The sequence below is a fragment of the Equus caballus genome, chromosome 26 (genome assembly GCF_041296265.1).
Source record: "Equus caballus isolate H_3958 breed thoroughbred chromosome 26, TB-T2T, whole genome shotgun sequence".
Lineage (NCBI taxonomy): Eukaryota > Metazoa > Chordata > Mammalia > Perissodactyla > Equidae > Equus > Equus caballus.
Genome location: NC_091709.1, coordinates 15,147,528 through 15,163,418, shown reverse-complemented (window position 1 = coordinate 15,163,418; position 15,891 = coordinate 15,147,528). Strand labels below are relative to the sequence as shown.

Sequence of the window (15,891 nt, the reverse complement as noted above, 5' to 3'; positions counted from 1 at the left end):
CGTGAATGGTCTCGATCTTCACCGAGAAAACATTAACAACTCTATCATGTTGCAATTACCTTTGGGGTAATGATGGTATATTTATAGGAGATTTCAGTTTGTGATTACCTCACCCTGTGGAGAGGAGGAAAAAGGAGAACAAATATGGACCATTTTCTATAGAAGCTGTTCCTTTAAAAGAAAAATGAAAGCTATAGTGAATAGACTTACCTTTTAACAGAGTTTATTTTGATTTAATATGTACAGTTAATCTGAGATACTTTTCTGCTAGTCAGGATGACCTAGACACAAAAAAGGTCTTAATTCCAGAAGGATATAGCTATAAAGCACTTAAAGTAATATTGCTACTCATCTGAGTAGGTCTTAGGAGAAAGTAAGCCAGTAAAAGATAAAACCTCTCTTCTGACTTAGGAATCCTTCAAAAAAGGGACTGTTGACAAGTTGATTGACAGGAGCCACAGACCTGATCACAACGCAGTTGCAGCAACTGGTATCAATCCTCTCCCCAACCTCGACTCTGGCTTTTGTCAAGCAGGGGAACTGGCATGGCCTAAAATATAGCCCAAACCTCAGCATCTGCCAGAACAAGGAACCCTCATGTCCTGACACTAGGGAATGCATTTCCAGGGCTGAGGGGTATGGTCAAGATTAGTAGTTGACTACACATCCTTCTGCATTCAACTTACTTTTTTGTAATGCCTTGGGCTAGAAGTGCACAATTAGATAGGGCCACAGAATGAGCTCGGAGCACTCTATTTTCCTCTAATTAACCTAAAACTGACTCCGCAACAACAGAGTTTGCAAATTTGGCAAACACATGAACCCAACATATATTCTCATTTATGTTTCCTTTTCTACTTTGATAGCTTCATTCTTCATATGCTTTACCTTTTAGGAAAGTGCTATCCCCTGGACAGTATTACAAACGAGAAACCAACCCATCAGGTGATAACACTAAGAACACTAGGAAATACAATCTATAGTAATTAAGAAGTTGTGTTGATGAGGTGTTAGGAGAGTTGAGGAGGCAGATCCCCCTTTTATTTCCAGTTCTTAGTTTAGTTCGATAAGTTTGGTTACTTACTCCATCAAGAGAAAAGTAAACCATACTTGGATCCAATATACTAAGTTATAAAATTCTTTCAGAAACTTTCTTTATATATTCACTGTAATAGTTCAATTAAAATGTACCTTTTGGGGGCTAAACTTTATAAAGAATCCCTATTAAAGGAAAGTCCTGAATACAAGTTAAATACAAACTAACCATAAATTTAATTTAAGATTTTAAACCTATTTCTAACTTAAAGGGAGGTTAAAGCAATCTACTTTTAATTAAATATATCTATGGCAACTTAATTCCAAATCTTAAGGTTCTGCAACCCAATTTCTCATGATAAGAATATTACTAAAACTCATCTGCATTGAATGACAATCTTCCATTCCTCTCGGCTCTCTGAATCCATTATCTCTCTCATGGGAATGAATGCTTTGCTATGACTGATGATGAATAAGATATATAGGACAAATGATGCACTTTTTCATTTAAAAGACTAAAAAAGAAATTCACTTCAGTCTCCTTTCTGCCTAGTTTCATTAAAATCTAAATACAGCTTTTCTAAGAGATTTTTTCCTAGCTCAGTTCAGTTTGACAAAAACTGTCTCATGTATCATTTAAATCAATTACAGATTCTCTGGAAATACACCTCAAAATTTCATTTGAACACTTATGGTTTAAAAATAAACACACAAAATATCACCAAAATAAATAAGTGATCAAAAAATCCTAAAAAAAACACAGTATCATGAAAGAGCATATTGTTTATAATTATTACTAAATTATAATCTAAGAGTTGTTTCATCTTCAGAGTTGTTTCAACTTTAGAAAGTACTTAGGAAAATATCTTCATGTAAGTCTTAATTTCCTAAAATATCTTTATAAAATAGTATATTTAATCATTTATTTTTTTTTCCTAAAAAGTCATTCAGCAATGGCTACAATACTTAGAATAACATCAAAATCTCAATTTAATTTTACTACTAAATGAGCTTAGGCAATTACTGTTAGTTAAGAGGAGACTATCCATTTCCCCTGCTACATAAGAAGGTTATTGTCTCTCTTTGCATCACTGATTTCCACGGCTCAGCACAGTGTCAGCCACTTAGAAGGTGTTCAATAAATGGTGCTACCTAAGGGAATAAAAGCAGGGAGGGATGAAGGAGAAGTTGTTGAATTTAAGTTCCCGAGCTTTCACATGCTCTTCTCACTTCAAGTTTTTTGTGGTTTTTTTGGGTGAGGCAGATTGGCCCTGAGCTAACATCTGTAGTCAATCTTCTTCTTTTTGCTTCAGGAATATTCACCCTGAGCTAACATCCCCAAGAGATTTTTAAAATAAATCTCCTTTTAAAAAATCACCATGTACTATGACGTACAACCATATATTTAGTAAAGTAGAATGTTATTTGAGAGATACTACAACGTTAACAGAGTAACTATTTTAAAATCATATTCTACAACTCCGGAGAAGAAGAACTTTGATTTTACTTGCCCAGAGTTTAGATGTACTAGTAATCATATATGCATTTTTTTAGAAGCCTCTAATAAATTGCTACAAAGCTAATTGCTTGCTTTAAATGGATTAAGAAATCAAGCTCCATCTTCTTTTCCCTAAGAACCCAGACCCTTTTGTAAACCTGAAACTCTTCTGCTTCTTAATATTAGTTACTAGCCTTGCTCAGGATTAATAAGATCAAAGACATAACCAAGGAAAAGAAGGAAGGGAAAGAGGCAGGAAAGAAAGAAAAGAGGGAGAGAGGAAAGGCAGGGAAGGGATGGAGCAAGGGAGGGAGGGAGAAAGAAACCAAGGCACCAACATTGTTTTCATCCTCTTTGAATAGAGACTAGTTACATAATACACTGATGTTGCTATTTAAAGAAGTTGGGAGTCACTTAGAAGAAAATAAAGTCAGAAATGCCCCTAGTGATCTGTGTTCCCTCTAAACCATGTTAAGAGAAACCTGGGTAGCCACTCTGGTTATTATTCCCCTTTCTCCTTGCTAGGAACCACCTTAAGAACCCTCTGAGTTTGTCAGACCTGCTGCAGACCTTGGAGGCTGACCTCAACAGACTCAACCCCAGGACTCTCCTGCACTCCAGCTTCACGTAGGGACTGGCCAATGGGAGCCATGGGCATAAGAGAAATGGTAAGATATTTAGCACCCTCTTCCTTCTGACAGCAGCTGCCTTTCTCTCTGGCCACACAGATCCTGTCATGGGGTTCCTCCTTCAGGACTCCAGCGCTAACCACTCCCTCCTTTCCCATACCTACGCCTGCCCAAAGGGGCAACAGCTTCCAATTCTGTTTGTTCCCTTAACCCTGACCGGCCTTCTGTCAACAGCCGTTCACGAGACTCTCTCCAGCGATGCCCCTGAGCATGCCATCTGTGTCCTGCTGCTCCCTAATACAGAAGCTAAAAACATGTGACTCTCAAGAAAAACTCTTCAACAGAAGCAAGTCTGCAAATAACTACCACCTACAGCTGACACGATTGTTCACTGGAGCCAAGCACACTTATCAGTCAGCTGAGACAGCAAGAATAAAGCAAGCAAGTCAGAGCAGCCCAGGTGAAAAATAAATTCCTATGAAGTGCCCAGAATTGTCAATCTGCACATGGTTCACTCACGTTTGATCGTGATGGGGCTCTCTCATCACCTATTTCCCCCTTATTGGGATGAACATGTTTGAGCAAACACATCTTCACATTTCTATCCATAAAGCAATGTCTAGATTAAGCATATACCTGCCTGGCATATCTGTTTCATCAACTGGCAAGTACAGCAGCTACATTTATCACCATAGAGATACAATTCACTTATATTTTAATAAGTAGTTTTTAATTATATGGCCATGGTTACTCACATAATGATAGCCTTTTAAAAATATCTTCCAAAATCTTTTCTCATTATTGTTACAGAAACAATGTAAGCACTTAAGTATTTAATGATGTTTCTATAGGTTAATTCAAAAAGCTAAAAACGAATGAACTCGGGGCTGGCTGCGTGGCCGAGTGGTAAGTTCGCGCACTCCGCTGCAGGAGGCCCAGTGTTTCGTTGGTTCGAATCCTGGGCGCAGACACGGTACTGCTCATCAAACCACGCTGAGGCAGCGTCCCACGTGCCACAACTAGAAGAACCCACAACGAAGAATATACAACTATGTACCGGGGGGCTTTGGGGAGAAAAAGGAAAAAAATAAAATCTTTAAAAAAAAAAAAAAGAGTGAACTCTTACATTATGGCAAATATTGTTCATTGCAGTTAAGTGTAAGACCAGGATTATGAATACTTGTCCACAGTCCAACAACGTGACCCAGTGCCACTATACTAGTCTGTCTGGGCTTCCGTAGCAAAATAACACAGACTGGGTGGCTTCAACAACAGACTTTATTTCTCACAGTTTTGGAGGCTGGGACATCCAGGATCAAGGTGCCAAAAGACTCAGTTCCTGATGAGGACTCTCTTCCTGGCTTGCTGACTGTCACCTTCTCACTGTGTCCTCATGTGGTAGAGAGACAGAGAGCTCTGGTCTAACTCTTCTTGTAAGGACACTAATCCCACTGCAGGGTCCCCCTGACCTCATCTCAGCCTAATTACCTCCCAAAGACCTCACTTCCAAACACCATCGCATTGGGGGTTAGGGCTTCAGCACATGAATTTGGGGGGGACACAAACATTCAGTCTTCAACAGCCACCTAAAGGAGACCCTTTCCAGGATCATGTTAAAACAGAGCCTTACTTTTTTTCTTCTACTGAAAACCTTTATTCATATCCTATCATTTTCTAAACTCCCAAATATTTTCTCCATTCTGCCATTTTCCTCCCAGGAAAACTCCTCCCAAGGAACTTCTTCAAAGAGTCTTCTCCACCCGCTCCCTTCCAAGCTGTTTGTTCTCCAAGCCTCCTGCACAACTTGACTACCTCTCTTTCCGCTTAACTGTCTCCTTAGCTTGAATCTCTGGTTCCTGCATCTCATGTCTTCCTCTTTCTTGGTTTATTCCCTCATTTTTCTGGCATCCATACATAACCTCCTAAGAATGCTTTGAAGACAGACTTTCTTTGTCTTCCTACCTACCTGAATATGTCTTAACCCTGCCCAGACTCCTGACTGATAAACTGACTAGGGAGTAAGAACCAAATTTCCTCCACCCCAGAAATCTGAAGTAATTAGTTCATTGTTCTCTACCTCCCACCATAAGTGATGAGTCCATCTGATTCTCTCCTAGGAGATAGGTGTTTTTCTTTCTTTCTAGAAGATTCTCCTAAATAAAGAAAATATGGGTCACTGCTTTGGGTAGTACACTGCCAACCATGTGCTAGGAAAAGAGAGTATGGCTGTGACTTCCCTCATGAAGATGGAGTAGGGGAGATGAAAAGAAAAGATAAATGATACCACAGCAGCCACTAGCATATAAATGATACAAGTCCTCAAAAAGGAGAGCAATACATCATCAACATTAAATTCTACCCCAAAAGACTGTGATTCAGGAAGTTGTTATTTATCCCAGAATCTTCATTTTACCAACACCCAAGTTACTCTGTTTCAAGTGATATATGGACCACACACTGGGAAAAATTATTTTAGACATAACAAAGCATGATGTAGATGAAATTGTTCCCCAGTAGAAGGAGCACCAAAAACCCTGTTTAAAGTAAAGCATAATTAATTTGCTACAATGCAGTAAAAGAATATAACATATCTCTCACGGCTGAGTTTTCCAGAATTTTGAATAAAATAACTGAAAATCTATAATACATATCTGTTTACCATAAAAAGACTTAAAATGTCACAAAGTTGGTAAACCTAACTTTAAAAAAATTATTAAAAATACTTGAAAAGAAGCAGGGCCACTGAGCTGAAGCAGGCCAGGGGTGCTTTAGAATACCTAAAATACGATGTGAAAGGTGTCCTGTAGACTTCTGTAACTCGGCAGGCCTAACGGAAGGGAAATACTGTTCCAGCGATGAGAGGCCAGAGTGGAAACCACTCTACCTACTGCAAATAGAGGGACTTGATACAAGTCATTGGTTACACAGGTAATAGGAGAACTGAGAATTCAACCAAAGGACAATTAAGTAACCCAGGGATTCGCAACAATAGAAATCTGGTAACACCTCTAAGGGGGAGGCAGAATTACTGGAACCCCGAAGCCAGGGCCATCTAGCAGAAGCTGGAAGCAAGGGAAACCTTCCTGGCAGGAGGCAGGCTCACAGAAAGAAAAGCAACAAGAACTACAAGACACACCTGCTGCAGAGACACAGCCTGCGTCACTTTACAGAGGAGTCGGCAAGGGAGCAGGGGAGAAGTCCCAGGCTTCTCCCTCCTCCCACCCTTCAGTCTTCCACTAGCACCTCCCAGTAAACCAACTCAATGGAAGCACAGGCCAAAGGAGCTTGGGAAATGTGATGCAGAGTAGAACAGGGCAGGTGAAAGGATCTTAGGGCAAATAAGCAAATGACCAGCACATCAAAATACCTGAATTTGGTCAGAACATCAACCAAGGTAACCCAAGAGAACTGAAAGCACATGTTCACATAAGATCTTGCACATAAACATTTATAGAAGCATTATTCACGACGGCCAAAAAGTGAAAACAACCCAAATGTGCATCTGCTGAGGACTAGATAAACAAAATGTGGTGTATCTATACAGTAGTAATATTATTCAGCCATAAAAACGAATGCAAGACCATTAGATGCTACAAAATGAATGAACCTTAAAAACACTATGCTAAGTGAAAGAAGCTAGAAACAAAACATATGTATTATATGATTCCATTTACATTAAATGTCCAGAATAGGCAAATCCACAGAGACAGAAAATAGACGAGTGGTTGCCAGGGAATGGAGGGAGAGGGGAACTGGGACTAACTACTAATAAGTATGACGTTTCTGTCAGGAGTGATGGAAATGTTCCGGAAAAATACAGTGATAATGGTTGCGCAACATAGTGAGTATACTAAAAACCAGTGAAGTGTATACTTTGAAATGTATACACTTCAAAGTGTATAACATGAAATTCATGTTATGTGAATTACATCTCAACTTTTAAAACGTTAGAATAAAAAAATAAAATAACTAACAAGTGAGAGTAGATAATAAGTCTCTAAGATTTAGGTTAACAGTCATTTAGTCTCCATGATCGTTGGGCAGTGACAACCGCACAATGGTATCACTACTGAAGGTCAGTGATACTTGCAGAGAATGTGGTACTATTTTCAGGTTCCTAATCTCTAAATAACACATTTGAGGTACTTCTGCCACTGATTTACAAGCAACTAAGATGGCTAAGTCATTTTTTTCAGGAATCCATCATAAGAAGTGGGTCTCTGGCAGTCCAAATTAAAATGAATACTTTCACAGTTTCACATGAGGAATTGCCAAGCTACAAAGAAGCAAAATCTTTTTTGTTTTCAACATCTGTTCAAGCTTAAACATACCTCTAAATTTTTCTAAAAACAAAATAGTTGGACAAGGATTGAAAATGTAAAGAATACAAGCTAGTAATAGGAAAAGGGGACAAAAATGTAAGGAGAGAGCTCCAGACTCAAAGCTTGACAATAAACCTTCAACTGCAAGACAACTGAAAAGACTAAGCTTCACAACTCATCAGTGGAGTCCAGCTGACCTACTTGGGACAACTGTCTGGATAAGCAAAACAGACAGTGTTGTACCCCTTTTACAAGTTTACTACATTTCTGTAAACCTCTCTACAATGCAGAATGAAATTCAGTTATGTTATCTGCAGCATAAGAAAGGGAACATCAATAAATAACATCAGAGTTGCCTTAAATGTCTCTCATAAGTGACAGCTTCTTGGAATAATACAATTTGAACTTAAAATAGTGAAGCTGTGATCAAAATACAGTGAATGTTGATATATGTTATAATTAGTCACACTTGGGGCTGGATATGATTATTATAAAATAGAACAACACTTCTCTAAGAAAACACCTAATTTGATAAGAAAATAATATGAATAACATACCTTCTTTGTGTAGGTAAATGGTGAGCCTAACAAAGTCACTTTAATGGATAAACTTATGAAAATTTCAAAAGACAACTGCTGACGAACAACCATAAATAAAATAATTCTACAGACACTAACGACAAGTGAAACACAAAAGCTGAAACCTAACAGAAAGTATTATATTATCCAAACAGCATAAATTTTTAACAGGATATTTATGAAATAGCAACACGAAACTATAATTATTTATGTCACACAGTTCAAAATCTACCTCCTAGCATTAAGGTCTCTAACAGCAATCTCCTGAAATCCCAGGAGGTAAGGATGCTTCCCTATGAAAATAATCCCATTAGGCATTATAACACAGCTCTCTGATCCAGCACAACTCAGGCCAGAAGCCGGTAGATATATTGAAAATATTGGTTAAAGCAGAGAATGATAAAATATGTGTAAAGTATGTGTGTGTGTGTATATATATATATACACACACACATATACACAAACAGTAAAAATTTTGTTTTAACTTACAACACAAATAAAAATATTCACCTATCTTCTGATGTAAGACCAAAGACATTCCTTTGAGTTTAGTTCCTTTGATTAGGATTTGTATCACCGTTATTATAAGAACCTACCCCTACAATGCAAGATTTATAATTTCCAATTCCCTTTAGAATGAAAACTAAAAGATGCATACAAAATAATCTATACGTGAAATTGTTAGATTTTTTTTCAGTTTGCTTGTGCATACTTAATTCAAAATAATTTTTTCCAACTTGTTCTTCTGAGATTTTTGCATTACTCAATAATTTTCTTTCCTGTCATGCTCATAGTTCATCACTTTATATAACGTTATGTTATAGAAGTAAAACGAGAATTAGTACTCGCAGGATTGGAGGCGGATGGGAAACTGGCTCACTATAGGCACATGATGCAACTGGCAGAAACAGAACTGCACATGTGGTAGACCAGACTCTACTACTCGTGCCTGCTCAGTATCCTGTGGGAAGCTGTCAGTGTCACTTACAGTGAGCCTGTCAAGGAGACATAAACTCAGTAAATCTAGGAAGTGGACATAGGTTAAGTAAACCTCCACTGTGCATCTACTCAATTGAAAATGAACAATCCACCAGTGAAGAGAGACAAAGGGGGGTGAAAGAATCAACATCAGGTTGGAAAGTTGGAGAAAGTACTGACAACTTTCTACAAAACACCTATTGGCTGATCAGTTATTCTAAGTTCACATACATCAAAGAAGTCATCTCTCAGCACAGGTGCCAGTTTGATTAACAGCCCTGAAGCCTTCGACCTCTGCCTTGTAGTTTGCTACCCTTTTGCCAAAATAAACAATATCAAGAGTCCCCAGACCACCCCAGAAATTTGCTTTCTAGAAATATCACAATCTCCAGTAAGCCAAACTGAAGGGAAGCCACATAACAAAAATGTATTCATAGAGAACCCACAGGGACTTGAAAATATCTACCTGATAGAAGACTCCTTGAAGTTCCACTTGAACCCAGAGGTCAGTAGATTCCAAAGAAACCTTCTCAACAATCTAAGTAGGGAGCACTACCCTACCTCACCAGGGCCCATCCGCTGCCACAAAAAAAGACTACAAGATATTTACAATGTCAAAAACTCTGGAACGTTTACACTTTATATTATGAAAATGTGTTATTTGCCACGGGGGTCATTTACATTATTGTTCCTAATTTTTCATGAGCCTCCACAAAAGAGGATTTTGCTTCCATGCCTCATTGACATAAGGCTAAGCCAAATTATTTGGTTAATAAGTACAAGTCACATCTGCCACTTCTAAGCTGAAGCTTTTAGAGCCATGACAGGCTTCCTCCATTGCCCTTTCTCTCTGCCATGAGATCAGCATGTCCCACACTGGAGCTGCTCCAACACCCTTGATCCTGGAAAGAATGCGACACTTGGGACAGAGCCACGGCTGATGACTATAGCCAACATGAGCAAGAAATAAGCCTTTGTTGTTGTAAGTCATTACAATGTTGGAGTTTTTGGTAACATGACACCACAGTGAAACTTCACTAACAGCCACCACAGATTTAGGTGAAGGACGGGGACACAAAGGAGGCTGACATCAGAACTAGATTTTCTACACTTCCAACCTTACAGGGACTCTAAACCATAAATAATGATCACTCATTTTCAGATCAGTGTTTCCCAAACTTTCAATGATGATGAATCAGTTTCCTTTTTTTTTTTAATTTTCCAGTCTATTATAGGCCAATACTTGTGTGAAATATGATAAAAGGAATTATTAGAAAATCAAAATAAAAAAAGACTTGCAAAATTTAAGCCCCGATTTTTGAACTATCATTATTAGGTTCAACAGAAATAAAATTACTCTGTCAAACTGTTATTAAAGTTTCTAAATGCTTACTCCCAATTTCTGACAATATATCACTGCAAACCAGTTACAGTGCACGGAACCACACTGGTCCACAGAGTACACTTTGAGTAGCACTGTGTCAGAGCATATGGAATTAAGAAGTATAAAGTCTTTGGCAATGATGTAAAACTTCTTGGCAACTATATAACTAGAAACTCAATTATACACAAATTTCATCTAGAAAAAGGTAAAATTCTCCTTAGTATTTTTCCCACTCTGAAAAACTATCTGTGGTTTCTTTTCTTCTGTATTTTTTTCATAAAAATGAGGGTGTTTTTTCCCCCTTTTTTTCAGTCTATCAATGATAGACATTTAGGTTATTTGAAAAGTGCCTAGCTTCCAGACTTAGTAATTTTAAATGAAATGTTTTCAGTTATGGCGAATAGGAACCCAATTATTTTATATTGACATATGTAGTTTACTGCCTTTCTCTCTACTTATTATCATCTAGCTACTGGAAAGGAGCTCGTTTTCTTCAATTATTTAGTAACCTGCAATAAACATGATTTACTTGCAAAACCCCAAGTATATTTTAAATCACATTTAACTTTCTAAAGAATCAGTCTTTGCTGTACTGAAGATGATTCAAAGTTTTAGCAATTCATCTCAAACCTTTAAAGTGCTTTCTGGCTTACCCAGAAATACTTTTTGGATGGTAAGATTCCAATGTTGATGAATGTCATTACCTATCCACTGTCCTGTGTTGCTGTAGCAGTTGCTAGCTGCTTAAAAAGCTAATTTTCTTAAAAAATGATTGAAAGAAAAAGAAATGATTGTTTCATTTTCACACAAATGAAGAAGAATATGTGAAATATATTTAAATTGAAGCTGCTTTCCAAGTTTTAAAAATGTGGATGGCAAATCCAGATCCACCTCAGTTTGGGCAAAACAGAGACTAAAATCATTTGACTCTTGCAAAGCTCAATTGCCTTTTGAAATAAATAGTAATTTTTTTAATAAGAAAAAAAGACCTTTGCAAATGAGAGTATTTCTTCAATCTTGTCAATTAACATTTCTGCAGCACTGACTAATGTACAAAATGTCTTCCCATTTGCAATCTAGTCAGTTTCCAGAGTGACCCAGTTAGGCAAGTAAGAGGAATATCACCACTTTATCCCACTGAGCCAGATGAAAACAGTGTTTAGAGAGTTCAATGATGGTTTCAAACTTGCAATCCCATCATTTTTTTTTTTTGAACACACCAATTCAGGGCAATTTCTTTCTTAAAGATCATTCATATTTGACTACTTTAAGCAGTTGTACCTAAAATATTTTCAGGTTAGTTGGCAAAAAATACACTAGAACAACAAACATACACAACAGCAGCCATATTATGAATAGGCCCTCAGAAAAATGTATAGTGCGATTTCTAAAACGATAAAAAGAGGAGAAAGACATCAGAACTATTTGCTAAAGTATTTTGATTGCAGGTATAATTTTCCATAATACAGAATTAAAATCTAGACATTCTTTACTTTTAATTTCTTCTGAAACATTATCAGATATAAACAGCTAATCATTTAGATAAAGACTGAATTAGGAAAATTTCCTTTTTTAGGTAAAATTACTAATAGCCAATTTATCTATTGGCAGAAATAAGATTTTTGTTGCTGTTTTTGAAGATCTGCTTTATATTATCTTTGCAGTTGAAGGAAGAGATAGTTACAAAGGCAATGCTTTAAACTACATATACACTTCCACGATAAAAACAATTAAAATTATGTTGCATCTTAAATCTCTGCCATTAGGTAAAGAAGCCATGGATTTTTTTAGGTGAAACTTGAAGTACATATACAGAAGCTAAGCTTACTGTTACATAAGATGACAAAGTAAGAAAGAGAATTGTTAAAAATGATCAGTGTTATATTCAGAGATTATTTCTACAGAATCTTTTAAGTTTATTGCTGTTTCAACTTAGCTAATAAACATGAGGTCATATGAATATAGTTAAATGCTTTAAAAACATTTTAATGTCATTAGCAAAACCACCTAGAACATTTTAATTAAATCTTCATTTGCATTTTTTAATTAAAAAAACTACTGTAATTTTTTAGCTAATTAACACAGATTTTCTTATCCTTTCAGTTTAGTACAAATTTATACATTGGAAGACTTACAATAAAACTGTCTCACCCATTTTTGATCCTGTGAAAAAAACTCAACAAAGAAAAATAACTCTCTTCTTGATGAACTCTTCGAAGAAGAAAGAAGTAGATTTTATGTAAATAAGGGGAAAATGAAATATAGAATCCTTTAATTGTGTTTAAAAAAAACATGATTAGTTCAGTTATTTGTGGGTATCTTTTCAGCTATGCTGTCATCATCATCAAAATTCTGTGTTCTACACAGTCATATTAAATTAATACCCACATGTACATTTTTTCCCAAAGAAATATTCTTTTAAATGCATTATTAACCTAAAATTTTGGTTCTACTCTCAAAGTTTTTTTCTTAAGATTCAAAGCTCTTTAGCGAGAAAAAGATGGATAAAGTGACCTTGAGACTCTGTAACTCTGGGCAGAAAAGAAGATATCCTTTCACCTAGATAAGAAAATAAATTGGACATTTAAATTTTCTCAATATACTGCCTGTTAACTATTTTAACAGTTAACTATTTTCCATCACAATTTCTTTTATCTTAGTCTTTCCAACCTCTCCAGTAAAAATAAAGGCCCATTGACTAAATCTGACGCTCTTTGTCATGTGCCCTTAGACACTAAATAAATATTGGTCGATTGAAAATAATCAAATGAGAGCCAGCCCTGATGGCCAAGGGGTTAAAGTTGGGCACACTCCGCTTCAGTGGCCCGGCTTTGGTTCTCAGTTGCGGAACCACACCACTCATCTGTCAGTAGCCCTGCTGTGGCAGTGGCTCACATAGAAGAACTAGAAGGACTTTCAACTACAATATACAACTATGTACTGGGATTTGGGGAGGGGAAAAAAAAGAGGAAGATAGGCAACAGATGTTAGCTCAGGGCAAATCTTTCCATGCCAAAAAAAAAAAAAAAACAGAAGAAAAGAATTGGATGAATGCTATCTCAAGGATATGGAGAGAAGCCAGCCTGGTGGCACAGCGGTTAAGCATGCACATTCCGCTTTGGCGGCCCGGGGTTTCACCAGTTCGGATCCCAAGTGCTGACATGGCACCGCGTGGCAAGCCATGCTGTGGTAGGCCTCCCACATATAAAGTAGAGGAAGATGGGCATGATGTTAGCTCTGGGCCAGTCTTCCTCAGAAAAAAGAGGAGGATTGGCAGATGTTAGCTCAGGGCTAATCTTCCTCAGGGAGTAAAAAAAAAAGGATGCAGAGAGATTTTAAATTATGCGATATACCTTCACAAAAGATAGAACTTTTAAAAATCAATGTACGTTGAAAAAATAAAAGAGGACATTTTTACATTAAAATAGGGACTAAGTAATTTTTAGTTTTCTCTTTACAAAAGATTTTAAAATTATTATACTTTTAATATTTAAGCATTAAATCCCAAGTACTTAAAATTTTTAAACATATGTCTCCAAATGCACATACAGCCCAACTAGATTCACAGGGAACAATTTTTAATAGATCATTGTTAATCATTACATAGCTTCCAAATCTAGCTTTCATATAGCTCCTTTCCCATATTTTTATATTTCCAAAAGCTAGTTAGTGGGTTTCATCATAAATATGGGCAAGGGGGGACCAAATGCAAGTATCAAATTTTCACTGAGGCTGTTAGAGTAGTTTGGGTGTCTTTAGGTAGAATGTGAACTTGAACACTCTCAGTCAAGTCCTCTCAATCTTGAAATAGCAGTAACAAGAACCAATGGAAGGCTAAAACGTGCCTTCATTATAGGTTGACGTCTAAATGGTCTATTAACAAAAATCTAGAAAACTAGCAGTCAAGGCAGTTGCTTAGAGAAGATAAGGAAATAATCAAGTTTAAATAAGAAAAAATTATTAATAACAATTTTAATAATAATTTAAGTGAGAAGTTTCCTATCCTCAAAATACATTTCATAATTATCACCAAGCCAAGTTAATCTGAATCAGCAGATCACATGGTCTTTCTCAGAACCTTCCCTGAAGTTTTCAATAACTCCCAGAAACACAGGCAGCCGACATCACCTAACCTGGGGACTGCAGAGTATCAAGTCCTTAGACCTGTGCTTTCTAATACGGGAGCCATTACACACAGGTGACTACTGAACACTTAAAATGAGGTTAGTGAAACTGAGAAACTGAATTTTAAATTTAATTTTAATTACTTCATTAAATTGAAATTTTAAAACTATTCCTCAATTCAGTTACTAGAATTTTTAATTATGTTTCGAAAAACTTGGGTATGCACTTTAAAAAAAACTGAAAGTTTTATTAAATACAAATAGAGATCAAGTATTTTCAATGAAAAAATACATACCAGATTTGGAAGATGTAGTACAAAAGAATGAAAATATCTCATTAACAAATTTGATATCGATTACATATTAAAATAATATTTTGATATATTGGGTTAAATAAAATTTATCATTATTAACATTCATTTTTTTTCTCCTTTTACTTTGTGTGTGTGTGTGTGTGTGTGTGTGTGTGTGTGTGTGTGTGTAAGAGGAAGACTGGCCCTGAGCTAACATCTGTGCCCATCTTCCTCCATTTTATACGTGGGACGCCTGCCACAGCACAGCGTGATAAGTGACATGGAGGTCTGCCCTGGGATCCGAACCCACGAACCCTGGGCTACTGAAGCAGACGGCATGAAGTTAACCAGTAGGCCACTGGGGCGGTCTATTCTTTTACTTTTTTAATATTGCTACTAAAATGTTTGAATTACATAAGTGGCTTGCATTATATTTCTACTGGACAGTGCTGCCTTAGACAACACATGTAAAATGAAAACTTTTAAAAAATCAGGTTTCTTAAGGTAAATGTACAGGCAGTAAAATTCACTCTTTTACGTGTACAGTTCTAAAAATTTTAACAAATGTGTGCAGTTATGTAACCACCACCACAATCAGGACATAGAACATTGCCATCACCCCAAAAAGTTCACTCATGCTCCTCGGTAATCAACTCAAACCTGCCAGCGTCAAACCCTGACAACTCTGTTTTCTGTCTCCATAGTTTTGCTGTTTCCAGAAAGTCGTATGAGGTGAATAGTACAGCATGTAGACTTTTGAGTCCAGTAAAATTAAATTTTAAATACCATAACACTCTATGGCACTAAAGGATTATCATTCTGATATTTCCTTTCCTTCTATTACCAACAATTTGCCAAGGCCTATTTTGCAGTTATCCCACTTTTAAAACAGAGCTTTCCTCCTTATCACTATTATATTAACTTATGTACACTTCTAGAATAAAACTGAGCAGATTGTATTATAGTTATTTACATACAGGTCTTCCTTCCTTCTAGAACCACTACGCTTTCCATAAAGATAACAAGGCTGGGAAGACACTTCCCACAGTG

The 15,891-nt window shown here is 36.7% G+C and overlaps 1 protein-coding gene across 1 annotated transcript in view; it reads right to left on the bottom strand.

Moving 5' to 3' along the window:
* GBE1 (1,4-alpha-glucan branching enzyme 1) overlaps positions 1–15,891 on the bottom strand; it is a 245,737-nt gene that overhangs the window by 182,248 nt on the left and 47,598 nt on the right.